At 40.4% G+C, this 26,051-nt stretch overlaps 1 pseudogene; it reads right to left on the reverse strand.

The window, feature by feature from the left end:
* Nucleotides 1-24,494, reverse strand: part of LOC129066888 (oligophrenin-1-like) — a 121,837-nt pseudogene extending 97,343 nt beyond the window's left edge.
* Nucleotides 24,495-26,051: the final 1,557 nt, after the last annotated feature.

A 26,051-nucleotide genomic window follows, 5' to 3' on the forward strand; every position in this document is an offset into this window, starting at 1 on the left:
TTAGAAGCAGACTTAAACATTTGACAACTGTCTGTTCATGAGTTCAGTTTTTCTTGCTCAAATTTGCATGCTTTGACCAGTCTGGTAGATGTTCTGAGTCAGGTATAGTACTTTCAATGAATCCTTTGAGTTCTTGTTTTAGAGGCAAATGAACTAATCTCTCTGAGACATTAACTCATTTAATAACACTTAGTCCAGTAAATGAAAAGGCAAGAGGGGACAGAAGTGGGAATCTAGCGTGAGGGGAGAGTGCTGTGGATGTGGAGGGTTTGGTCAGCCAAGGAGTCAGGACATTTGGATGGGCACTGAGTGTAAGAGCATCATAAACCTGAGCAGAAAAGAGAATCTGGAGTCACCAAAAGCAGCCCAGCAATGGGTCTGAGGTGCGGCATAGGAAGTGGGTGTGAGAACTGAGAAGAGGATATACGTAAAGGGTCATCCATTAGCATCGCTCAGGGAAGTATTCAGGGAGACAGAGGCGGGGATGCAGATGAGGCGGCTGGAACCAAAGGGAAAGGACTCTGGCTGGCCTGCAGGGTCTGGAGCTTATAGTTCAGGCTGAGCTTCAGAAAACTCCAGAAAACCCTTGGAGCTTTGCAGATGGGGGAGACAAGCGGAGGGATGTGAATGTCTCTGAATTGGCGCTGAGGTTGCTTACCACCCTTCTTCCAGGTTTTGTTCACTTAGGGCTGACAAATCTTGCACGTGTATGTCACTAGCACGGGAGGGGTCAGCTGTGCTTGTAGCAGAAGCCAAAGTCCATTCCTAACAGATTATAGGATTTGATTAATTTTATGTAACATTTAACTTAGAAATTTAAATAGTTCAGGTAATTTACGTAGCTCAGATAACCTCTAGAGAAGTATCTTTATTTCTTTTTAAAGAAAAATAAGTCTAGTGACAAGATAATGTGAAATAGCTCAGTAATATTTCTAAAAACTGCTTTGCTTTTCAGGAGAAATTTCATCTAAATCCAATGTCATAATGAGAGTAAGCAGGGAGGTACTTTGTGTCAGAAAATATTGCCTAACTCAGGGAGCTTTTGTTTTCCTTTGGGGCCAAGAGCACACTGGAGGTGGAGAAGCTGAGTTTAATATGTCAAGTGCTACCAAGACCCTCAGTTCCTGCCATTTTGGGGCTATAGTGGAGAAATTACATGGATCATTATCTTCCTGAAGGAATCTGGGGATGCCTCTGAAACAATACTGGGGGGCTGTCTTGCCACATCATTTTCTCTGGAACTACACGCTACATGGCCTCGTACAAGGATGTGCCTAAGTGTCCGTGTGACTTGTCTCCTGACTAAGCAGTTTGGATTGTGGGGCTTGAATCTTGCACTTGGTAAAGGAGAACTTACCTATTCCAGTGGAGTTAATCCATTGACTCTAAAGTGCTCTAAAGATTCGTCCTCTCAAGAACTTGAATCAGAAGACTCAGCCTGTGGTATGTGTTGGGTCTTGAGGTCATGCAGTGCTGGAGTTGGAGTCTGCACCTTTAAAGCCCAAACTACTTCTGAGCTAAAGTTGGGGGCAGGCAGAACAACTCTAAGAGATCCTGTCTGCAGAGAAGAAAAAGGGCAGCCTAAGAGGCACAGATGGGACCCAATGCTGGGTAGGGGAGTGAGGAGAGAGATTGAGCTAAATAAACAGACCTAAAGGCCTAGAGAGCATTCTGGTTTTTGATGGCTTCTTTCTTTCAGTGTCACATCCTGAGTGATCCTCTTTATTTGAACAAGCTCGAATGCTTATTCCTTGCTCCTAAACTAACTTTGACTAAAACAAAGACAAAAAGTGAGGCCGAAGAACTGCTTGTAGAGATGAGGTGTACTCAAGAGAAGGCAGTACTGAAAGTAACCAAAGCTTCATGAAGAGAATTGGACAAGAAACGAAACTGTAGACATATATCAAGCTGTTACTGGAGGGAATAGGTTCTTCAGTTGTGGGAAAAGAATTTCAGGGACACTCACTTAGGATGAGTTTTAAGTGATGGTGGCAAGATTTATTAGAGGGAAAAGTGATACTACACTCTCCCAGAGGCAGAGAGTGGGCAGGCTAGAGGGCAGCAGCTGCTTGCACACAGGAAAGGAAGTAACAGAGGCAAAAGGAGAGTCTTCTGTCACTGTTCCTCTGGTCACAAGTTTCATGAGGACCCTTAGAGTTTAGAAGAAAAGGAAAAAAGTACATGGTGAGAGAAAGAAGGGCATGAGCATGCTCCAAGGAGGGTGAGTGCTGGGTTCTTTGTCTAGATCCCACACACTTCCTTGTGTTTGGGGAAAGAGCAATCTTTCTTTCTAACTACCCATTCGCTTTCCTGGCTTTCCCCGGGGTTGTGCCCTTCTCCTATCCAATCTCTTTTCTGCATTCTCTGGGACTTGTGCTCCTCCCCAGCGGTACCTTTTCCCAGGCCAGTGCCCTTCCCCATGTAGGGTCATCATTTTGGCTCCTACTGCGCATGTGCACAGTAAAAGTAATTTCCTGGCTGTTTTCTCCCTTCCCCCATTAACCCAGGGGAGGATGCTGGTTACTCCCTGTGACTGTTCTGTCCACTCCTCCCTCTCCTGTTAATACATAACTAACTGCCTACTCTAACAAAGCTAGGAAGGGTCAATAAGAGTGAAACAGCAAACAATACATACTGTTCCCAGAAGTTGCTTTCATGGAAATATTTTCAGGGTCAGAAGTCAGCAACTTTGAACACTTTTTGCAGTATATCAGAAATTTTAGCCTACTGCTGAAAACTTTGCTAGTAATTTTAATGTTACCTTAATTTGGTATTTATACTTTCTTAATTGGAGATGTCTTAGGAAAAAATAGACTCATAATAACATGGAAGAGCTTTTAAGAGCTTAATATATATATTTTCAGAGAGGATCTTGTGACTGTACCAAGTTGGTGACAGGAGAAGGTAAAAGAAGTCTTTTGTTACTTTAAACTTGCAACTGAGTGTTTTAGTTATGGTTGAATCATCTGTCAGCCCTGATCTATTTCAGTGTACTTCTGGATTATTTACTTTCCTTTGACAGTATTGGTTGCCAGAATTTTGTGAAAATAAGTGCAATTCAGGACTCTGAGAGGATTTGCTATTGGCTTCTTATACAATTAAAAACAGGACATACACAGCAATATAGAAGCTAGACAGACAACCCAGCACTCACCCTCCTTGGCCCATGCTCATGCCCTTCTTTCTCTCAGCAGGTAATTTTCTCCTAAAAAGGTTGATTAACCATTTCTACTGGAACTTAAGGAAAAAGGGAAAGAAGACAGGTTTCAGCCTGGATGAGGATTTGAGGATGATTTCAAAACAGAAGTTCAAAGATTAGGGATAGTGAGGTGGATAATGCTAGATCCACTGATCAGGGCCTATCTCTAAACTGATTACTCCTATTTTTTGGGGGGGGCCACTTATAGCTATGCTAATATTCTCAGACAATATTGTGAAGTTCTTAGAATATCATTTATTTTTACGATGTTAAATTTAAAGAAGAAACCATGTCTTCAGGACAACTAAAAGGGATGTTATATGTGAAAGTCCCTACCTCAATGTCTGCTATGGGGAAGGTATTCCACGAAGACATTTTTAATTTGAGAGGAGGTGTGACTTTTGAATTAAAAGCCTGGGGATCATTGTTCTTTGATAATAGAAGATTGTTAAACGTGACTATTGAATTAACTGGCTTTGGAAAAGAGAACTGAAGCTTTATCTGAAGTCCTTGACCATTGATTGTTGTAGGAATGAAAATTATCTGATCATCTAAGTGATTAATATTTGTATATAATTTATTTTCATGGCTTAATAGATGTGACGTTATCTACATAATATTTTTGATTTGATAGCAAAAATTTTCTGAAAGAAGCAGTACACTGCTGATCTTTCTGTAACAGGGCCCATCCAGGGCCCCCCCACAAAGGGTATTTGTGACAGGGTCCAGAGATTGGGGCGTCCAAGAAAAATATATTCTCCCCACCCCATGGGCAGGCCACCATGGGAGAATGGGAGCCTTGAGTAGGGCCATTGAGAGTCATTTTGCATGTCAATAACAGGATAGCTGCATTCCACATATGCAAAAAGGGTTATTTTGCATATCACCAAAGTTAATCAGGAAGGTTTAAAAGACTAAAAACAGAATGTAATTGGGAGAGGAAAGAGGAGAGACAGGGGCCTGCAGGAGAGATGGGGGCCTGCAGGAGAGACAGAGACACAGACTCTGGGGAACAATGTGAAGATCATGTGGGAAAAAAGAAGGGAGAAAGGACTCTTGCTAGTGGACCATGAGAAAGTGCCACATGGTTATGGATTAAGAGCTGGAGATCATGCTGACGCAGCGGATGGTGCTGAGAACCACGAGAGGACTGCCTAGCCAAGCCCTGGACTTCTGCTCTTTTTCTTCTGAAGAACGGTACCCCTGACTGGCTTGACTGGCCTAACTGGGCAAAGAGGGGGGAAGGCAGGACTGTATGCGCTGGTGATTGTTTTAAAGGGATTTTAAGGTTTAAGAGCAACATTTAGCCATTAATCAAACCTTTTTGAATATTTTGAATAGATAGTTCCTTTCCTTTTCACCAAACTCTGCCATTCAGAGCCATAATTCCAAGGGCAGTGAGCAAAGGACCTACAACCGAGGGACCCTGGGAAGGGGGGATCGTTTTGGTAATAGCATCTGGGCACCCCGCCCTCCGCCCACCGGTCCATTTGTTTGGTAACACTTTCTCTAGTCTCTGTCCATGTTAAACTTACCTTATAATGAAAAAATATGTGACCACTTGCTGTTAGGGAGCTCTTGCTCTTGCTGGTTCTTTCAGAGAGTGAAACCGTAAAAGGTCAAACTTCAGCACAGCCCTTCCCAGACAGTAGCCTGACACACAAGGCCCTTTTTGATCCAGCCCTTTTTAAGGTGCATCTTTCCTAACATTTTGGGACCCACAGACATACTGAAATAGCTACTTATGGCTCTCTGGAAACTCAGTCATCTCTCTTACATTCATGCTCCCTTTCCCTAAAATGACGCTTATCACATCTCTCCTGTCAGTTGTTTCAGACTCAGGCATTCCTGAGCAGCCCTCTTTGACTTTTCTAGTTTGCAAGCCTTTTTATAGCCATCATTTCAATTGATCCTAATGTAATACATGATTTGGGAAAGCCAAGAGTCTTCCCATTCAAAGAATGAGGAAAAGGAAGTGAAGAGAAGTGAATGGCTCAGGGCCATAAAGTGGGGTGGGGAGACAAGAAAAATAAAAAAAAAAAGATGAAGTACTGAGATGTCCCCAGAAATGGGCAGAGCATATTAGTAGGGATTCAGGGGCCAGTAACCCTGGAGATCCAGGCAGTGAATCTAGAGCTGAAGTTTGGGGAAAGAAGGCATCTAGAGAAAGATCAGGCTGAAGAGGATCCTGGAATATCAGAGTCAGAGTTAGCACTAGGAGAGGAGAGCAGGGCAGGCTGTATGTATTGGGAGCCTATTGGATTGGGTACTTGGGAGCAAGGCCATTATTATTGCTGGGACATGGACAAGTAGAAGGATAAAAAAATATTAAATTTTTGTTGACTATACTACCTGGAATCTTGTGTGCCATTCTCCTAGAAATTTTCTTGCAGATGATTCTCTGAATGCAAGAAAAAATGATTAAAATGGAACCCTAACCTCACTACCTTTCTCTTCTTTTGAGGACAAAGGCATTTTTGCTATTTTCTTTCTTGGGTCAGTATTTTGTCTTTGTTGATTAATCCAGAAAAGCAATTATGTTGGTTAGAATTTTATGCCATGCAGGAGAATAAGGTATTTCTCACTGGCAAACCTGTAAACTCTTATGATGAAGTGAACTGATTTAAAGTAACTTCATTCTCTCAGTTGAAGAATAAATGGAATGTCTCTGAGGCAGTTTCTAAATTTCTGGCCATCAGTCCCAGTCTTTCCCCCATATTTATGTACTGACATCTCCCTGTCCCCACTGTAGGACCAAGGACTTTCCAGTTTCCTAAAGACAAGTCACTGGGTGCCCATGATATAGGATTTCCTTGGATGGTGATATCTTGCAAGGTTGTCCCTCGAAAAGACCCTGAGGTCATGCTGTCCCAATGAGCTCCATGAACCATAGGTCTCTCTCTGGGTATTATGATTGTACTGCTGGGTCAATTCTTGTGTCCTAATCGCATGTTATTTGGTCCTGGTTAAATGCTCTTTCCCACTGGTTGGTATTACCAAGGTCAGATATGCCTCATTCTTAAGATTGTGGCCATAATAATGGGAGCTGAATATGGCTAGAACTATCACCACTATGACGAGCACCATCACAATACTGCAACAAAATAACTTGGAAGGAGTAGAAATGGGAAGAAAATAACAGAAGGGAGCTTGTTCTCTTTGAACAGGAACTTGAGATTTGCCACCTGTTTCTAGAGCAAGTTTGTTGCCTGCCAAATCTTCTTTCCCTCCCTCCTTTTCTTCTTTTTTTTAAAAAACATTTTATTTATTTTTATTTTTTGAAAGGGGGAGGTAGGGATAAAGAAAGGGAGAGAAACATCAATGTGTGTTTGCCTCTTGTATGCCCCCTCACTAGGGACGTGGCCTGCAACCCAGGTATGTGACCTAGACTCACAATCAAGCCAGTGATCCTTTGGTTCGCAGGCTGGTATTCAATCCACTGAGCCACACCAGCCAGGGCTCTTTTCTTTTATTACTCCTCTCCCTTTCCTTCCCCTCCCCCCTCTTTCTTCCTTCCCCCTTTCCTCCCTCCCTTCCTTCCTTCTGTAGGATCTCCTGGACTTGGAGTATACAGTTACAGTCACAATTTCAAGAGGAATATGTGATAATGTTTTTGTGTTCTTAAGTCATGAAAACACATAAACAAAATAATTCACAATAGCAACAGTAAAAAAGCAACATCAACAATTTAAAAAAGTGACCAAACTCCCCAAACACTGCATTCATGGATTCCTTTTTTATACTCTGTATGAAGAAGGGTAGATGTTCTAGAGTTAGAAACTGCCCCCCTTGGATGATGGAACTCTTATTAGATTTATATCTTCAATTTCAAAGAGCAGTCAATAGAAAAAAAGGATTTATTAAAATTGTGGATGGAGGGTCATGAAAAGGACCTTCTACCATGAGGAGAAAGATAATTTTATTTCTCTGTTATGTTTTAATGCAATTTAAAATATCACAGCAACATTATCTTTAAATTATTTTGGCTTGCAAGCAAATATCCTTGTAGCTCGAACCTTCAAGTTGCTCTCAAAAATAAATAATATTAAAGCTATTTAGCAATGCAAATGAGTTCTGACATTAGTGGAAAAAATTTCAACATGTTCATAAACTGCAACTTAATTGGGAGCTGCTGTAACTAAGTCACATTTAATGAAAAATAATGCTGATGTATATTTATAGCTCTTATAAAATGCACTGCAGTAAATTTTCTCATGATGGTACTGTAATTGTGTGAAATATGTAGATAACATTCTAAAAAGTCCCAAAATATTAAAATATTCTGCCTGGGCATATAAAGATGTTAATTCTTAACAATGATGCTATGTCACCAAATGTGAATATTTAAACTTCAGCATCTTAGATACTCACATGGGATGTGCTAATGCTCTTACTCCTATAATTGCATAAAACCTGTTCATCCTTTGAATCCCCACTAAGGTGTCAGCTCCGTCCAGTGAACTTCCTTAATTCTTGCTCTTTCCTTTGAACCCCCAAACCCTTTTATTCTCTCTCTCAAAATATGTGATGCTTCCTCACAGTTGTAGGGTTTGTCTTGTTATACTAGATAAACTCCCTAAGGGTTATAATTTTTTCATTCACCTCTGCATGTCTCACAATGAGGATATATAGAAGTTAACTAATAAACTCCTTTATCCAATTTCCTCTTTTATTTTCTTCACAGACATTGTTGTTAGCTGAAATTACTGCATTTTGGTTGCTTCTTACTCATTTATCATTTCTTACTTTCAAGTGAAATGAAACAACACAAGGAATAGGGAACTTGCCTGTCATAGTTAACTTCCCTATTCCCAGCACTCAGCAGTTGTTGGCTGAGTAAATAAATAATTGGACGTAGAAATGTATACAGTATGTAAAGATGCCCATAAAAATTCTAGAGAAAAAAGATATGTTGGGGCCCAATTATCTTTACTGATCAAGTCATTTTCATGCCTTTCTCCATTTCTTTCTTAAATTATATTTTATTGATTATGCTATTACCGTTGTCCCAAACTTCCCCCCTTTTCACTCTCCACCCAGCATCCCCCACTCCCTCAGGCAGTGCCCCCACATTGTTCATGTTCATGGGTTATGTGTGTAAGTTCCTTGGCTACTCCATTTCCTAAACTGTACATCCCTTTACATCCCCAGGGCTATTTTGTAACTTCTTATATGTCCTTCCTAATCCCCTCACTTCTTCACCAATTCCCCATACTCCCCTCCCATCTGGCAACCATCAAAAGCTCTCTGTATCCATTATATGGTCTCTGCTCTTCTTGTTTGCTTAGTTTGTTTTTTAAATTCAATTGTTTATAGATATGTATTTATTGCCATTTTATTGTACATTTCATATAATAATGGTTTGGTGATGTTGAACTCGTTTGGTATTTTCTGGTCTGGGAAGCTCTTTATCTGCCCTTCAATTCTATGTGATAACTTTGCTGGGTAGAGCAATCTTGGCTGTAGGTCCCCACTTTTCATGACTTTAAATATTTCTTGCCAATCCCTTCTAGCCTGCAAGGTTTCTTTTGAGAAATCATCTGACAGTCTTATGGGAACTCCCCTAGAAGTAGGTAACTAACTTATTTTCTCTTGCTGCTTTTAAGATTCTCTTATTATCTTTAACCTTTGGCATTTTAATTACGATGTGTCTTGGAGTGGGCCTCTTTGCATCCATCTTGTTTGGGACTCTCTGTGCTTCCTGGACTTGCATATCTACTCCTTTCACCAAATTAGGGAAATTCTCTTTCATTATTTTTTCAAATAGATTTCCAATTTCTTGCTCTTTCTCTTCTCCTTCTGGCATCCCTATGATGTGAATGTTGGAATGCTTGAAGTTGTCCCATAAGCTGCTTACACTAGCCTCAATTTTTTTTTATTCTTTTTTCTTGTTGTTCTGATGGATTGTTTTTTGTTTCCTTATGTTCCAATGTTCCAAATCATTGCTTTACTTTTTGGCTTCATCTGCTGTACTTTTGTTTTCCTGTAAATTATTATCTATTTCAATTAACATATCCATTCCTGTCCTGGCTGGATCCTTTTTATACTGTTAAGGTCCTCACTGAGTTCCTTGAGCATTGTTATGAGCAGGGTTTTGAACTCTGCAACTGATAGATTGCTTATCTCCATTTTGTTTATCTCTTTTTATGGAGTTTTTATCTGTTCTGTCATTTGGGCCATGTTTCTTTGTCCCCTCATATTGGCAGCCTCCCTGTGTTTGTTTCTGTGTATTAGAGCTGCTTTGACTCTGTCTTGGAAGTGTGGCCTAACGTAGTAGGTGTCCTGTAGGGTCCATTGGCACAGCCTCCCCTGTCACCCAAGCTGGGTAAGCTGGGTACTCAAGGTGTGCCCTTTGTGTGGGCTGAGTATACCCTCCTCTTGTAGTTGAGGCTTGATTGCTATTGACAGGTCAATGAGAGAGATTTAGTCAAGCCAGTTATTTGCAAGGATTGTCTGTGACTACTGACTACTGGCCTCTGCCCTCTATTGAGGATCAGCTGTGCAGGGGCAGGGTGGTGGTGGTTCAACATGATCTGTATCTGTCCACTGGGTGTTCAGGCACTGGGGTTTCCTGAGTGGTGCAGGCCAAGGTCAGCCCTCGTCTGTGTTTTGCCCAGGGCCACCCTGCCTGAGCTATATAGAGCAATATGAGATGGCTGCTACTTGTGCTGGGCTTGGAGATTCCCAGGTGAAGCCAAGCTGTGACTAAGCTGGCTGCTGCTAGCGCCATGCCTGGGGCCACTTAGCAAGAGGTACCTGGGCTGGGGGGCTCACTGAGGCTGGCTGTTGCTCGTTTGAAGGGATTTAGAAGGTTGTGAGGCGTGAATCAAGACCAGCTATTCATATGGAAAAGTTGCTGTTAATAGCGATAAATTGGGCTGGACTTAGCCTCGGGATCTCTGGGGCTGTGGCAAACAGCTTAGCCAGGTTGATGGAGTCTCAGATATGGCACCCACCTGCTGGCTCTGTGGCTCTGCCTGCCTTTCTGTCTGGGAGAAAACTGTCTCCCAGCTCTCACCTTGATGGAGATACTTCAAGTCCTCCCTGTAAACCACTGGTGACTTTCAAGCTGTTCCCCTGGTGCTAGAGCTCAGAGGGAGTAAGTCTGTGTGTGAGTTCCTTAAGGGAAACTGCTTGGGACTCCATGGTTTCTTCCACCAACTCAATCCCTGCTGGTTTTTGCAGCTAAAAGTTATGCAGACTTATCTTCCTGGTACTGGAACTCTGGGTAGGGGTGCCTGGTATGGGCCTGGAACTCCTCGCTCCTAAGGTATCCTTCCTGAATTTTTTTCCACCACACATGGATGTGTGACCAGTTTTTTTGCATCTCCACCCCTTCTACCAGTCTGGATGGATGCGGTTTCTTTAATTCTGAAGTTGTCATACTTCTATTCAACTCTATTTCCGATGGTTCTGAATGATGGTCGTTCTATAATTTTGTTGTAATTTTAATGTGGTTGTGGGAGGAGGCTAGCTGTGTTTATCTATGCCACCATCTTGACCAGAAGTCTCACCTTTCTATCTTTTTTTCATTGTTTCATATTCTAGCATCACAAGCTTCATTTGCCAGATAAAAAAATGGAAGTGCAGTGAGTATAAATAACTTGCTCATAGTAACAAAGTGTGGATGGGAGAGATGAGATCAGAATTGATAGCTCTTGAGTTCTGGTCTCTGAATGCTTTTATCTTTGTTTTTTAAAATATAGTAGATTTACCATGGAACTAAGGAAGCATAAGCTTCAGGGCCCCTTTCTTGCATGGGCCTCTTCCAAAGCCCAGAACCTAATTTTGTTAATGTGTTATTTTTAATTTTTGTCTTTTAAAGAAGACACTCTCACCCTCAATTATATGAATTTAATGCCCAACAAAACCTAGATCTATCCCTCATCCTCCTCCAAACTCTAACTTTGCTCTGATTCTGCACAGCTAATCACTACCCTGTGTTCTTTGAAATCTGGACTTTGCAGTTTTTGCTTTTCTTGGTCTATCCAGCCTTCCTCTTTGTGCTAATACTCCAGCAAATCTTTTCTCTAGTCTCAAAAATTCCAAAAATGCTTCAAGTAATCAGATGATGATATTCAAATACAGACTGTGATTTTATAATTTTGCCTGGCCTCTATTCATAAGGATATTCTTTTTGTATTTTTGAAAACCTAGAAAACTTGTTTATTACTCAAGTTACACATAGAACTTAAAAAAGGTTTCAAACTACAGAAACAAGCAATGGCTTTTGGAGAACAAACCCACCAACTCCAGAGACATTAGGCCATATGCCCTTCAACATGTGCACAGCTTTATATGAGGAGGGACCCTACAAAATGGGATTAGCTTCTGGAGGTCAGGCCCCATGTAGTACAGGCTTCCCCCACTACATGAATGTTCTAAGAACATATCTGTATCAGTGCACTAGCTGGTGCTGTTGTGAGAGGCTGTGTTCAGCTTCCGTGAATTTTTTTTAGAGTCCCTCTTTTTTTTTTAACTTTCTAAATCATGTTTATACCATTACTGTTGCCTCAATTTTTCCCCTTTTGCCCTCCTCCACTCATCCCACCCTGCCCCCGTCTCCCACAGTCAATTCCCACTATATTGTCCATGTTCATGGGTCATTCATATATGTTCTTTGTTTAGTCCCTTCTTCTTTCCATCATTGTCCTCCTTTCTCTGGTCACTTTCAGTCTGCTCGATGTTTCCCTGCTTGTGGTTTATTTTGTTTGTTAGTTTATTATGTTGAATAGATTCCACTTATAGGTGAGATCTTTCACTGACTGGCTTATTTCACTTAGCGTAATATTCTCCAGTTCCATCTATGCTGTTGCAAAAGGTAGAAATTCCTTCTTTCTTTTTTTTGAAATGCAGATTGATTTTATTTATTTATTTTTTAAATGTCAAAATCCATTATAAAATCTCAGCAATTAAAACAACATGACACCAGTACAGAAATAATCAAGTAGATAAATGAAATAAAATGAGCATTCTAGGTACAAATGTATATATCTGTTTAACAATGTAATATTTGATTAAATTGATATTTCAAATCAATGGGGAAAATAAAGCTTATTCAACAAATAAGGTGCATGAACCACTATTGAAATGAAACAAATATAGAGCCCTATTTCACACACTATACAAACAACATTCAGGTAAGTTAAAAATCAATATGTAAAATCTAAGGAGTTTTAGGAGAAAATACAAAATAATATTTTTCTTACCCTGAAGTAAAATATTCAAACCCAGAAACTATAAAGTAAAATATTGACAATATGACTATATTAAACATTTAAGGCTATAGAGTAATATACATATAAAAAAGTTACAAGACAAGTAATAGAATCGGAAAGTATTTGCAACACATCTAAAAAAGGGTTAACTTTTTTTTAGGGAAAAATTCTAAACATTTAATTAAAAAATGGATAAAGAATAACAAAGTCATTTAAAGCTTTTTAAAAATAATAGAAATAGGCAAGAAATATACAAAACAGGTTTAGTTTCAACAAATAGTAAAGGAACAATTAAAATAACATCATTGTCACAATCAGATTAATAAGTATTAAAAATATTGGTAATATCAAGTATTGGTGACTGTGAAAGGAGTTGGTTATTCATAGACTCTTTTTCATCTTCTGAAAGCAGTCCCTTTAGCATATCTTGCCATGCTGGTTTGGTGGAGGTGTATTTTTTCAGCCTTCTTTTGTCTGGGAAACTCCTTATTTCATCTTCCATTTTAACTGAGAGCCTTGCTGGGTAGAGCAGTCTTGGTTGCAGCCCTTGGCTTTTCATGACTTGGAATATTTCTGGCCATGACCTTGTGGCTTGTAGTGTTTCTGTTGAGAACTCAGCTGCTAGCTGTATTGGGGCTCCCTTGTATGTTACTACCTGTTTCTCCCTTACTTCCTTTAGAATTCTCTGTTTGTCTTTGATATTTGCCACTTTAATGATGATGTGTCTTGCAGTGGGCCTCATTGGGTTCCTCTTGAATTGGACCCTCTGTGCTTCCTGGACTTGGTGACTTTTTCTCTCCTTCAATTAGGAAAGTTTTCCATCATTACTTTTTCAAACTAATTCTCTATCCCTTCCTCCTCTTCTTCTCTTTCTGGTAATCCTATTATACCGATATTACCACGTTTCAGGTTGTTCTGCATTTCTCTAAATTCCTCTTCATTCTTTTGGAGTCTTTTTTCATTTTCTTGCTCTTTCTGGGAGCTTTTTTCTACCTTGTCCTCCAGCTTGCTGATTCTTTCCTTCGCTTCATTGAGCCTGCTTTTGATTCCTTCCACTGTGTTCTTCAATTCAGAAATTGTATTCTTCACTTCCTCTTATCTCTTATTGATAATTTCTATGTCCTGTTTCATGCTGATATAGTTTGCAGTAAGTTCCTCATAGTTTCCCTGTAGTTTTTTGTAACTCTCTCTGAGCTCACTGAGCTCATTAAGCTTCCCTAGAACTGTTGTTTTGAACTTAATATCTGATAGTTTACTTGCCTCTATTTTATTTAGTTCTCTTTCTGGGGATTCCTCCTTTCCCTTCAACTGGGGGGTGTTTCTTTGTCTTCTCGTTATTTGTGAAACTCTTCTTTTTTCCTTCCACTTCTTAAGTTGATCTGTCTTGATATCCTGACTTTGTGGTGTGAACTTCTGTAATATGAGATCGCTGTTTTTTGTTTTTGTTTTTTTTCCTGGATCTGCCTTTGTTGATGTCAGATATTGACCCTGTTTGACCTTAGGCAGTCTGTTTGAGACTTCCAGGAATCTACTGTTTGTGGCTGTCTCCTTCAGCTGTTAATCTAGTCACTCTGCACTCAGCAGGCTGGCTTAGACACCACAGGGTGGGGCACAGTCCCTTGTGGGGGCGGGGTTATTGTGTCCTCTCATGCTGCTGCCACTCAAGGGAGTGGTTTGCCATGGCCAGATGGCTGCTGTCATATAGAGGATGAGTCAGCCCCAGGATCCTACCAGCCACTCTCCCAGTTCTCTCCCTTAGCCTCCTTCCCCAGTCTCTCCCACCTACTCTGCCCCCACCTTTACCAGAGACCAGGGTAAGTGGCTGCAAATAAAAATTTATGCATTGGTCCTTTAAATGGTTCTTCGTGTCTCCAGCTGCCTGTCTCTGGAAGAGAGCAGCCCTGCCACTTTTCACAGCTGGCTGTTATCTATGTACTTTTTGAGCTCTGGTGCTGTAGGCTGGAGTTCCCCACTTATGGTTTAGACCCCACTCTTCTCAGAGGGATCCTACTGGCCATTTCAGTATCCTTCTGGGGCTGCTGCCTGTGGGTGTCCCACCTGTCTTCTTGAGTCTTTATCACACTCCTTACCAGTTAGGTTGTGCTAAAGCTGATTTTTCTGTCTGTCTAAGGTTATAAGGCTCCTCTCTCACTATCATTAAGTTGTTTGTTCCAGGTGATTTCTCCACAATTGAGTTGTAATTTCAGATGTCCTGGGAGGAGGTCAGTGTGACTTCTAGTCACTCTTTTGCCATCTCAATTTTTCTATAAGGATATTCTGAACTTCTCATGTTTTAAAGCATATTTAAAGTCTGGATTTAGAAAGGATTTTATTTAGTCCGAAAGCAGGTTTGTTTTTCTCTCTAACAAATTAGGTCTCCATGTATAATGAGAAGCACGTTTCATCTTTAATAAATAACCATCCTGGATTATTGTCACAAAAATAAAATTCCATCAATTCTAACAACTAAGTGCCCTGGTTCTGCGGGAAATGTGGAGGGCTTCACATAGTCATGATGTTTTAGCTTTTAATTCCCCTCCAGGTCTATGCATTGTATTTCCAAATTTTTCTCAAAATGATTTCCAAAACTCACCAGAAGCACAAAGCTATCTTTTCAGTCTTAACCATTTTCTCTAAATGTCCCCTAGCAGTTTAGAATCTGGTTTTTCTTTAAATGTTGAAAAATTTAGCAGGGTAAAGCACCTTTTCTTTCTCCTTACTTACTCGTATTTTTCAGCTTCTAAAAATAATGTACATAGCAGCAGCTGAGAGCATGAATAAAAATACAATAATAAATGAGTTGGAGCTCAAACAAAGCATTCCAGTCCAGTTCTTGCATCCCCTATGCCAGGTTTGGCAGAGTTTCTTTCTTTGCTGGGTCAGCTGGTGGGAGACTCCAGGGAAATAAGGAAAACTAGCTGTTGGAGACATAGTTTGGCTCTTATCTGCTCCTGCAGGTGTGGGGCCAGTATCAGGAACATACTAGGTGCTTAACGAATGTCTGCTAAACTCATTGCCAGTACCAGGAATCTAGAATGGTAACAGTTAAAGAAAATGATAGTGATATTCACTATTTATTGTGCACCTACTCTGTGCTCGAGTATATGTGCTGTGCTCTACATACACTGTATGAAAGGATACTGGACATTTTGGTTGAGCTATTTTGATGTAGCTGTTTTGAAATAGCTGTTCAGAGGTCATGAACATTTAAACAAACTATAATTTTTCTTTTTAGCTTTCTTTATTATCAAATCATTGACACTCTTATCTCTGAGCCACAGACCATTACCAACTTCTGACTCTGAGGTAGGGCTCAGACAGGGGTGATGGAGAGGCATCCTCTCACTGAAAAGTAAATGCGAGTATGATTACCACACTAGCTAAGCCCAAAAAGCCTATCATGCTATCTTTCGTCTGAAAAGGAATCTTGATTTTCTGAGAATTTTCTTGTGTGTAACTTAAAGTCTTAGATTTCTTCCTGAACATTCAATGGTCATACTCAATGATTTTTAATTGGTAAGTACATACGCTTACTTAATCATAATGCTTTTTTATTTCCAGTTGAAAAACTAGAGCAGTGAATATCAGTGGTCCCAGAAGGGCATATTAGAATACACATTTTAAAAAAGGATATTCAGTAGGTAATATAATTTTGTCTCTAGAAAAGGATAAAAATGATCACTAAAAATATCAACCACATAAAAGTAAATAAAATAGAAAATAAAAGTCCACTATAGTTACAGTAGGGATTCAGGGTGGAGCAACAGACAGTGATAGCTGTACTTACTACTTGGTAATCAACAATGACAACAAAGCAGTGATTTTCTACAACAAAACAGACATAGCAAAAATTCTTGCTTTAGTCTCTGCAAGCTGGATATCATATACCTATTTTGTAGACTTTTCCCAAGGTCACATGGCTTTGTAAGCATCTGAGCCAAGTCTGCCTGATTCACAGACTTTGTCTTTTTCAACTATGCTTTCTGTGCCAAGAAGAAGATCTGGAATAAAGTGACTAAGGCATTTGTAGCTGACTGTGGGCAGCTTCTGGTGCAAAGCTGAACAACAATGAACAATGTTGAACAGCCTTGGCTATCAGCCGCAGCTGTGCTGGCTGGGGCATGTGGTAGGTTTGGATAACATTTAGGTCTTGCAAGCCAAAGATGTCCTCAGCCCTTGCAGGGGTTCTGGTGGTTGAACCAGTGTTTGGGAGGGCATTTGATACCTTGTCTGATATGTAATGGTTCTGTCTCCTCATGGAAGAGTCAACTGGATATTCCATAACATGCTGTTTTATTTTTATATTGTACTTATCATTATGTAAAAGTATCTTTAGTTTTTGGGTTTATTTACTTACTGTCTTTGTCCCATCACTAAAATATAAGCTATCTGAATGCAGGGAGCATGTCAATTTTGTTTCATGCTATAGTTCCAGCTTCCAGCATCTTGGTCAGAAAGTCTTGGAAAACAACGGTTAAGTGAGTGCTGCTCTGAGCACTTCTTTCCTGTTTTCCCATGTGGAGGTGAATGGCCAAAGGTCTTTAGTTTCATGTATAGAGCCAGTGAGAACTCTGAGTGTTGCAGATACTGATTAAGGTGGAGACAACGGTCTAGTCCTGCTAGAAGACTCTTATAAAGTACCAGCAGGAGAGTTAGATCAGGAGAGATTTGGAGCTTATCCTGATGGGAGGCTTCCAGGAAAGGAAGTTAGGACAAGTTGTGGATCTTGAAGTCAACAAGAGATTTCAGAAGCCAGAAAGTAGTTCGGGTTGAACACAGTGATTGTGAGTATAGGCTTCTGAGCTGGGCCTGACTACCAGCTCTACCCTGGGCTGTGTGACCTTGGCCAAGTTACTCAATGTGCCGAAGGAGTTCTTTTATGCTTATCTATCAAATAAAGTTAATAATAGCACCCATGAAATTATATTATGAAAACTTAGCAAATTAAGTCTTACACGTGGAACACACAATAAATATTAGTTTTTATTAGTAAGCTAGACAGTTAATCAGTAGAGAAACACAGGACAGCATAGTTGGAGACCAAGTCTTGTGATTTGTACACTCACAGAAGGAATAACTGAGAGTTAGATCTCTGCCTGCTGATGTTGCAAGACTTTCCTTTTTACTCTTGGCCTGGGGCCTGAAACAGATTTAGGATGAGGGAGAGAGCCTTGTAGTTGTCCAGAATCCCATGTGCTTTACCTGTAAGCCCAGAGAAAGACAGAAAGTCCCACACAAGCAGAGCAAGTGTACCTTTTACGCTCACAATATGGAGTAATTAAGAGTTCAGAAGTACAAAAGTAGAACCCAAAGAAACAGGCCTGCTCTGATATCCCTTTAATTAGAAAGAGGGAACAGAAAGCATCCAGAATCCAGTGTGTTCAGTGGAGAGTGCGTGACTTTTCCCTCCACGAAGAAAGAGACAGTCACTTTGCTTTAGGAATCTCTGGAGTTTGGAGGAACATTTCTCCGGTGCTGTGTTCCCAATATATTAGTCACTAGCTACACATGGCTATGAGCCCTAGAAATGTAGCTGGTTATACTGAGCTATAATATAAACTTGAAATATATCCTGGATTTTGAAAACTTAGTATCAAAAAAGGATGTAATATACCTCATTACTGATTTTTTATATTGATTACACACTGAAGTGATAACTAAATTTTAGATATATTAGGTTAAACAAAGCGTATTTAGAATTGATTCCATTGTTCCTTTTTCTTTAATGTAACTACTGTGAAATTTGATGTTACATATGTGAATTGTATCTGTGGTTTGCACCATATTCCAGTTGGACAGTGTTGGTCTAGCATCTGTGCCTTACAGAGTCAGCATATCTGAGAGCTAAAAGGGTTGTCCTCTTTATACACAGCCTTCAGCACTTACTTTTTGGCTATGAGGCTCCTGTTGACTTAGTAGTTCAAGTTGGCTCTACACCGATCAGTTCTAGGTTTGTGATTTAAGAGCCTACAGCAAGCACAGGCTAAGTCCAATTGTGCACAATTTTATTTGAGTCCATTTAAATTAATGTTAGCTTTTCTTTTCTTAATAGCAATCAAAAACTGATTCTGTTCAATTTAATGACAATACATTAAATGATTGAGTTATCATTCTGATGTGAACTAACTGTAGTGTGCTACTGGACCTTCTAACAGCTTGCATTCAGAATTGAAGAACTGACCTTCAATGGCTAAAATATCTGCAAGGTTTGTGCCTGTGAATTAAAGTGATGGAATGGGTGCTGGTTGGTGATTGAGTGCTGGCCTGAGAATTAAATGGTCGCCGACTTGATTCTCAGTCAGGGCATATGTCTGGGTTGTGAGCCAGGTCCGCAGTAGGGGGCACGTGAGGGGCAACCACACATTGATGTTTCTGTCCCTCTCTTTCTCTATCCCTTCCCCTTTCTCTAAAAATAAATAAATAAAATATTAAGAAAAATAAATTGATGGGATGGATTGAGTAACATCTCAAGGGTGCTTGGAATTTAGAAGGAACACAACTCTCTTATTAGTGTTTCTTTTCTTCAGGTAAAGTTCAAGTTTTTCTAAAAAATTGGAAGTGTTTTTATAGGTTATATAATTAAAAATGAACTAGGGATAGCCAAGTTTGCCTTGAAATAGCTAGGCAAGCCCATAAAAAAAAGCTTGTACATGGTATGGAGTATGGAATTACCTTGAGGGTCCAGTTAAAGAAAAGGAAAGAGGTTTTTAGATTTGGAGCCAGGTTCTAAAACTTGGATTCTAGTCCCTGTTCTGCTGATCACTGAATCTGTGAACAAATCATTTCTCCCTCCAGAGTGTTATTCTGAGAATGGCTAGTACTAGAACAGATGATTACCAAGATCCTTTTCAATACTGACATTCTGGAAAACTACCTCTCCCCGTATATGTGCAGGTATGCATGCATGTGCATGTACACACACACACACACACACACACACACACACACACACACAAACTCTATAAAGAAGATTGGTCCTAGGTTTCTATTTTAAATAATGGGCTAAATGCTTAGGCTATTTGCTGAGATGGGGAAGTTTGCCATGGAACATATTGTGCATTTAGTGGGCTACATTAAGTTTGAGATGCCTAAAAGGAGATGCCACATAGGCAGCAACTGGACTACAATCTAGAGGTCAGAAGTGAGTTTTGGGTCTGAGATAGAAATTTGCAAGTAAGCAATAGAAAGATGATATTTTAGCCCACTAATTGATGTGCTCACTTAGAGAGAAAGTTTAGAGAACAAAAAGTCGAATTTCCAGAAGGGGAGTTCCAGCCATGGTTTAAACAATGGCACATTGAAAAAGTGTATGATATCCTAAGTTGAATATTGTTGTAGGATGTCAGTCATTTGGGTGTTTGCTATTTTTGCTTAAAGAGCTCATCAGTTTCTTTTCTCTATTGTTAAACCTTGTGTTAATATAAATCCAGTTCTTAATAATACACTTGAATGAGTGGAGTTATATGTTTTGGGGTAGAATTAAGACTTAAGTGTTTACTGTTGGATACCTACAAGTGTTGATTTCCTTCTCCTCTATTATTATAAAACTCTTTTTATTTGTTCAGTATTTATCCCTCAGGTAAGGTGAGACAACTTTAAGTTCTAACCATCATCCTAATTGGTCTAAGAATAATCTCATGTCTTTGCATGTGATTGGTTCAGGGAATTGTCATGTGACCCAGGTCAACCCAATGGATTGAAAGTTTCAATCAATCTCTTTTTCTAAATTTGCTGTGCATAAATATAATGATTAGAAGTGTGAAGATAAAGCTAATTAGAGAAGGACAAATATCAGAGAAGAGCAAGGAAAAAGAGAAGGACCATGGATAAAGCAAGCCCTGAAGCTCACCTTGTGTCTTGGCTTTTAGAATTGGTAGACAATAATCTTCCTTTTAGCTTAAACCACTTTGAATTGGGTTTTTGGTACTTGTGGCTGAAAGTAGCTTTCATGATATGCGTAGCCAGAAACATGCAGTGCATAAAATGTTTTGCTCATTACATCTTGTCTCCAAGATTTCATTTGTTTATAAAATAAAAGTTGGAGCCACTGCAGAAGTGAAAAGGAGAATCTGTCCTATATTAGAAGTTCACACTTCCATATTTAGCTGTCACTGGCAGACCTCTTGATGGCTGAGAGGTTCAGTTTCCAGAATCAGATCCTCTGTCCCCTTAAATCTGACTTTAAATGCTAACTCTACCTGTCAGTTCACAAGCCCTGAGCTGGAGGTGTCCTAGGAGCAAGAGGTGAGAGTGAGAATGAGGAACAAGGATCAAGGGCACAGTACTTACGAGGGTCAACAACCTGTGAAATGAATCCTATGAAATTTGCTCAGGGTGAAAGGAATAAGAGTGGGTTCACAGTTTCAATCTTCCTGACCAATATTGGTTGCAAAATAAGAAAAAGAAAACCAATATTTATAAGTAACTACTATTTTTTTTAAAATTATAATTTATTGATTATGCTATTACAGTTGTCCTGACTTTCCTCCCTTTCCCCCCCTCCACCCAAACCCCCCACTCCCTCAGGAAATCCTCCCACCGCTGTTCATGCCCATGGGTCATGTGTGTAAGTTTTTTGGCAACTCTATTTTCTATACTGTACTTTACATCCCCATGGCTATTCTGACTTCTTAATCAGCTCACCTCTTCACCCATTCTCCCCCTGTACCCTCCCATTTGGCAACCTCCTAGTAACTAACTACTTGTCTCTTGCTCTTAAGAGTCTCTCTTTCTCTTCTCTTTAACCTGTGGTCTTTTAATAATGATGTGTCTTGGAGTGGGTCTCCTCTCATCCATCTTGCTTGAGACTCTGTGCTTCCTGGACTTGCATGTCTATTTCCTTCACCGAATTAGGGAAGTTTTCTTTCATTATTTTTTCCATATAGTTTTTCAATTTCTTGCTCTTTCTCTTCTCCTTCTGGCACCCCTATGAGGGAAATGTTGGACCTCTTAAAGTTGTCCCAGTGGCTGTTTATCCTCATTTTGGGGGATTCTTTTTCCTTCTTGTTGTTCTGTGTTGTTGGTTTTTGGTTCCTTATGTTTCAAATCATTTATTGATTCTTGGCTTCATCCACTGTACTGTGGTTTCCCTGTAAATTGTTCTTTATTTCAATTAGTGTATTCTTTGTTTCTGACTGGATTATTTTTGTACTATTGAGGTCCTCATTAGGTTCCTTGAGCATCCTTATAATGAGTGTTTTGAACTCTGTATCTGTGAGATGGCTTATCTCCATTTTGTTTCACTCTTTCTCTGGAGTTTTTATCTGCTCTTTCATTTGGGCCATGCTTCTTTGTCTCCTTATTTTGTCAGCCTCCCTGTGTTTGTTTCTATGAATTAGTTAGAGCTGCTTTAACTCTGTATCTTGGTAGTGTGGCCTAATATAGTAGGTATTTTGTAGGGTCCAGTGGCACAGCCTTCCCTATCACCCAAGTTGGGTACTTGAGGTGCACCCTTCAGGTGGGCTGAGTACACCCTCCTGTTGTAGTTGAGCTTTGGTTGCTGTTGGCAGATGAATGGGAGGGATTGACCCAGGCCAGTCAGCTGCAAGAACTGGCTCTGACCACTGACCATAAACCTCTGCCCTCTGTGAAGCATCAGCTGTGCAGGGGTAGGGTTGTGGTGGTTCCACATAGTCTATAGCTGTCCAGTGGATGTGCAGGCCCTGGGGTTTCCTGGGCGGTGCATTCCAAGGTTAGCTTTCACCTGTGTTTTGCCCTGGGCCACTCTGCCTGAGCTGTGAAGCAATCTGAGATGGCTGCTTCTTGTGCTGGCTTGGATATTCCCAGGTGAAGCCAGGCTGTGACTCTAATCCGGCTGCCACTAGGGTTTGCTGAAGCCAGCTGTTGCTTGTTTAATAGGATTTAGTAGCTAAAACAAGACATTCTTATGGAAAGGCAGCTTGAGTAGGCTTGTAAATTAGGTGGGGCAGAGTCTCTGGGGATCTCCAAGGTGAATCAGACAGTGTTAGCCAGGTTGATGGAGTCTCAGATACGGTACCAGCCTGTGAGTTCTGTGTGGGGAGGGCTCAGCAAAGGAACAATGGCCTCTGCTTGCCCCGATGCCAGACACTTCAGTCCCTCCCTGTACACCACAGTTGTCCCCTAAGCTGCCACCCCAGTGCTGGAGCTCAGAGGGAATGAGTCTGAGTATGTAAGTCCTTATGTGGGTTCCCCAGATAGAACTGCTTAGGGCTCCAGCAGCCTCCTCCACCGACTCAATCCCTTCTGGTTTTCACAGCCAGAAGTTTTGGGGACTTATCTTCCTGAAACTGGAATCCTGGGCTGGGGGGCTTGGTGTGGGTCTGGGACTCCTCTTTCCCAAGATATCCCTCCGAAGTTTTTCCCATGTCGCTGTGTGGCCAGACTGTTCCACGTCTGCACTCCTCCTATCAGCCTGGATAGATGTGGTTTCTTCAATTCTGTAGTTGTCAGACTTCCATTCAACTCAGTTTCATACTTATCAGACTTTTATTCAACTTGATTTCTGACGTTTCTGAGTGATGGTTGTTGTATATTTTAGTTGTAATTTTGATGTGGTTGTGCAAAGAGGTGAGCCATGTCTGCCTGCATCACCATCTTGGCTGGAAACCTCATTAACTGCTATTTTAAAGGCACTCTCCTAGGACCTAGGAGCTTTCATGTGTGTGGTACTTGTCAGCCTCCATAAGTGCATGAGCCAATTCCTTAATAATTCTCTCTCTCTTTTGGACTTAGAGAACGTGTAAGTTCCAGGTGAGACCTGATTACTGGGTACTCACATAGTGTCTGTCATAGAGAAATAAGCCTTCCACTTGCAAGGAGACATTCTTGGAATGGGCTCTGTGTATCATGTTATCCAGACCATATGAAACTATGGGCCTATTTCTTTCTGTCTTCCCCACCACCTCCAGCCCAGCTGGCAGTGTGTACTTCAGTGAGTGCCAGGGAGCAGCATCCAGAGTTCCCCATACTGACGAGAGGGTTCTTAGCGGTACACCTGGGACAGAACTGTCCAGCCACCTCTCCTCTTTCACTCCCTACTTTGGACACCTAGGTTTTATATAAGAAAGGAACTTTTTAATTTTTAAGAAAAGTATATAAAAAAATGAAGTAGATTTAGAAATGTGAATAAAAATTCTCTGAAATCCACCTTAGTCTATTATTTAAGACTCTGTGTTTGTGTGTGTGTGTGTGTGTGCATGCATGTGTGTGTGGAGAGAGAGAGAGAGAGAGGAAGAGAGAAAGAGAGATGGGGAGAGAACTGTGAGAGAGAAACACATGGGCATACTATTTATTTCTGGGGTTAGCTATTCATTACATTAAATAAATCATTTTAGCCATTTTAAAGTGTAGAATTCAGTGGCGTTAAGTAAATTCACAATGTTGTGCTGACATCCCCCTTACCTAGTTCCAGACCTTTTTTCATTACCCCAGATGGAAACTCCGTATTTGTTAACCAGCAGGAGGAAGGAGGAGGAATTGACAAAATTATTGCTCTGTTTCTTCAGAAATCCAATCTTTTCTTCAGATTTAACCTTGGACTGTGGATTAGGCCTAATGCCTCCAAACAAATGATTTGTTTTGTGAATTTGCAAGTTTTCTAGTCCCCTGAGAAGCCTATTAAAGAGCGGAGCATCTGCTGCCCTCTGTTCTGTCCCCTGTGTTGCCCCCTGTGCAGCATCTGCAGCCTCACTCTTCTGCTGGTGCAGAGAAAAGTACTTGTCCTGTTCCATATCCCCAAAGCTCTTTCGGGCCCTACAGCAAGAATTCTGCTGAGAATCGTAGATGATGTTTAGATGTATTCTGTTTCAGAGTACATCTTAGGATGGAGAATGTAGAATTCCAAATGAAGGTGTCTTAGGAAATCAAATTCCTTTCCCACAATCAGTCCTGCAGCTGATTAATATCTGGTGTCTTCATTAGGACAGAGCCCACCTGGCATCACACCCATTTCCCTGGCTGATGGAGGATCTGTTTGGTGGGCGCAGGCACATCCCAACAATGGTTGCCTTCTCCACAAGAACTCCTTCTTTGCTCCAGTGCTCATTATGGTGAACGGTGCAGCACTGTTGGGAGGCGACCCAGACGGGGGACAGCATCGGTGTGATTTCACCATTTAATATCTGTAAAGCATCTAGTAGAGTGCCTAACAAATAGTTTTTCTTTAAAGTTAGCTTTTTAAATAAATAAAATCTGTTAGTATAATTTATATACAGACATGAAAAATAGCTGGAAAAATTTTTATTTTTAATTTTATTTATTTTTTAGCTTGTAATGGTTTTAAATGCAGTTCTTTCTGTTCTTGTAACTTGATCCACACATCTATTTTGAATACCAACTCTGTACAGTACATTGTGCTAGGTGCTGTGGAACATGCATGCCCAGAATTGTCTGAAAAGTTTCCTAAATAATGATGTGGTCACCAACCTTAGGTGTAAAGGATGTGAGAGCAAGTATGAGCATGCTTATAGACAGAAAGACCTCATGGAGACAGTGAGGAATACAGTCAGCATACTGGGACCCGAACAAGGTTTTAATTGTTCATGTTATTTAAATTCTTTGTCCCTGAGCAAAGTAATACAAACAAACCATAACAATTATATAGATATTTAAGTGGGTCTTTTGGTGGGGGAATAAGCCAATGCAAGCTAAGTTCTTGCTGTAGGTCAGTGATTTTCAATGTTTTTCATCTCATGATACACATAAAGTAATTACTAAAATGCTGTAGCACACCAAAAGTGTATCATATTTTTTGCTGATCTGACAAAAAAATTAGGTATAATTTTGATTCGTTCACACCAGATGGCTATTGTTGTGTTGGCTGTGGCTAATTTTATTTTATTTGACAATATAAGGGAAAAAAAGGTCAGTGCCCCTGACTAAATAGTTAGATGTTGCATGTTTTAAAAATTCTTGTGGTACACCAGGTGAAAACCATTGCTGTAGGTAGACCAACCTTGGGAGGGTATGAGAGTGGGGGTCCTGCTGTAAGGAGGTAGTGAGGGATGGGTAGAGAGAGAAGGGAGGTGAGGAAGGGAGGGAGCAAGCTGTTACAGGGAATGGGTGGCTGAGGGCCATACCTTACTTGCTTAGATGATGTTGTAAGACCTATAATGACCCTTCTGGCTTAAAAAAACACACACTTAAAAAGGGGTCTCATGGCTCCCAAGTTAAAGAGTTATTACTAAAATCATAGCCATTGTTAGCTACATTCATTTTGAAAGAAAACATTGGACCCCATTAGGCAGCCTAACTCAGAATTAAGATGTGAAATGGGTTGGGAGAGAAAATTGTGCCACTTCATTATTTGTTTTCTTTGTGTACTATGCCCAGGAAACAAGCCTCTTGTCAATATTTAGTGCATAGGGTTGACAATGCTCAATTTGATCATCTCACACAGATGGGTGAGAGAGAGCTAAACCATTACTTCCATATTAATTTCTCTAGCTAACATGGAGATGTCATCTGCAAACAAGAGTATGGCTATCTTCATTTGATTATGTTCAGTCATAAATTGTTTATGCATTGCTTCTTGTGTCTGCATATCGATTGTATTTATTCAGTGTATTAGTCTACTAGGCACCATAGGCTGGGTGGTTTAAACAACAGAAATTTATTTTTCCACAGTTTTGGAGGCTGGAAGTCCAAGACCCAGG

The sequence above is a fragment of the Pteronotus mesoamericanus genome, unplaced genomic scaffold (assembly GCF_021234165.1).
Source record: "Pteronotus mesoamericanus isolate MK-2021 breed Mesoamerican mustached bat unplaced genomic scaffold, CSHL_Meso_final contig_20, whole genome shotgun sequence".
In the NCBI taxonomy this organism is placed as follows: Eukaryota; Metazoa; Chordata; class Mammalia; order Chiroptera; family Mormoopidae; genus Pteronotus; species Pteronotus mesoamericanus.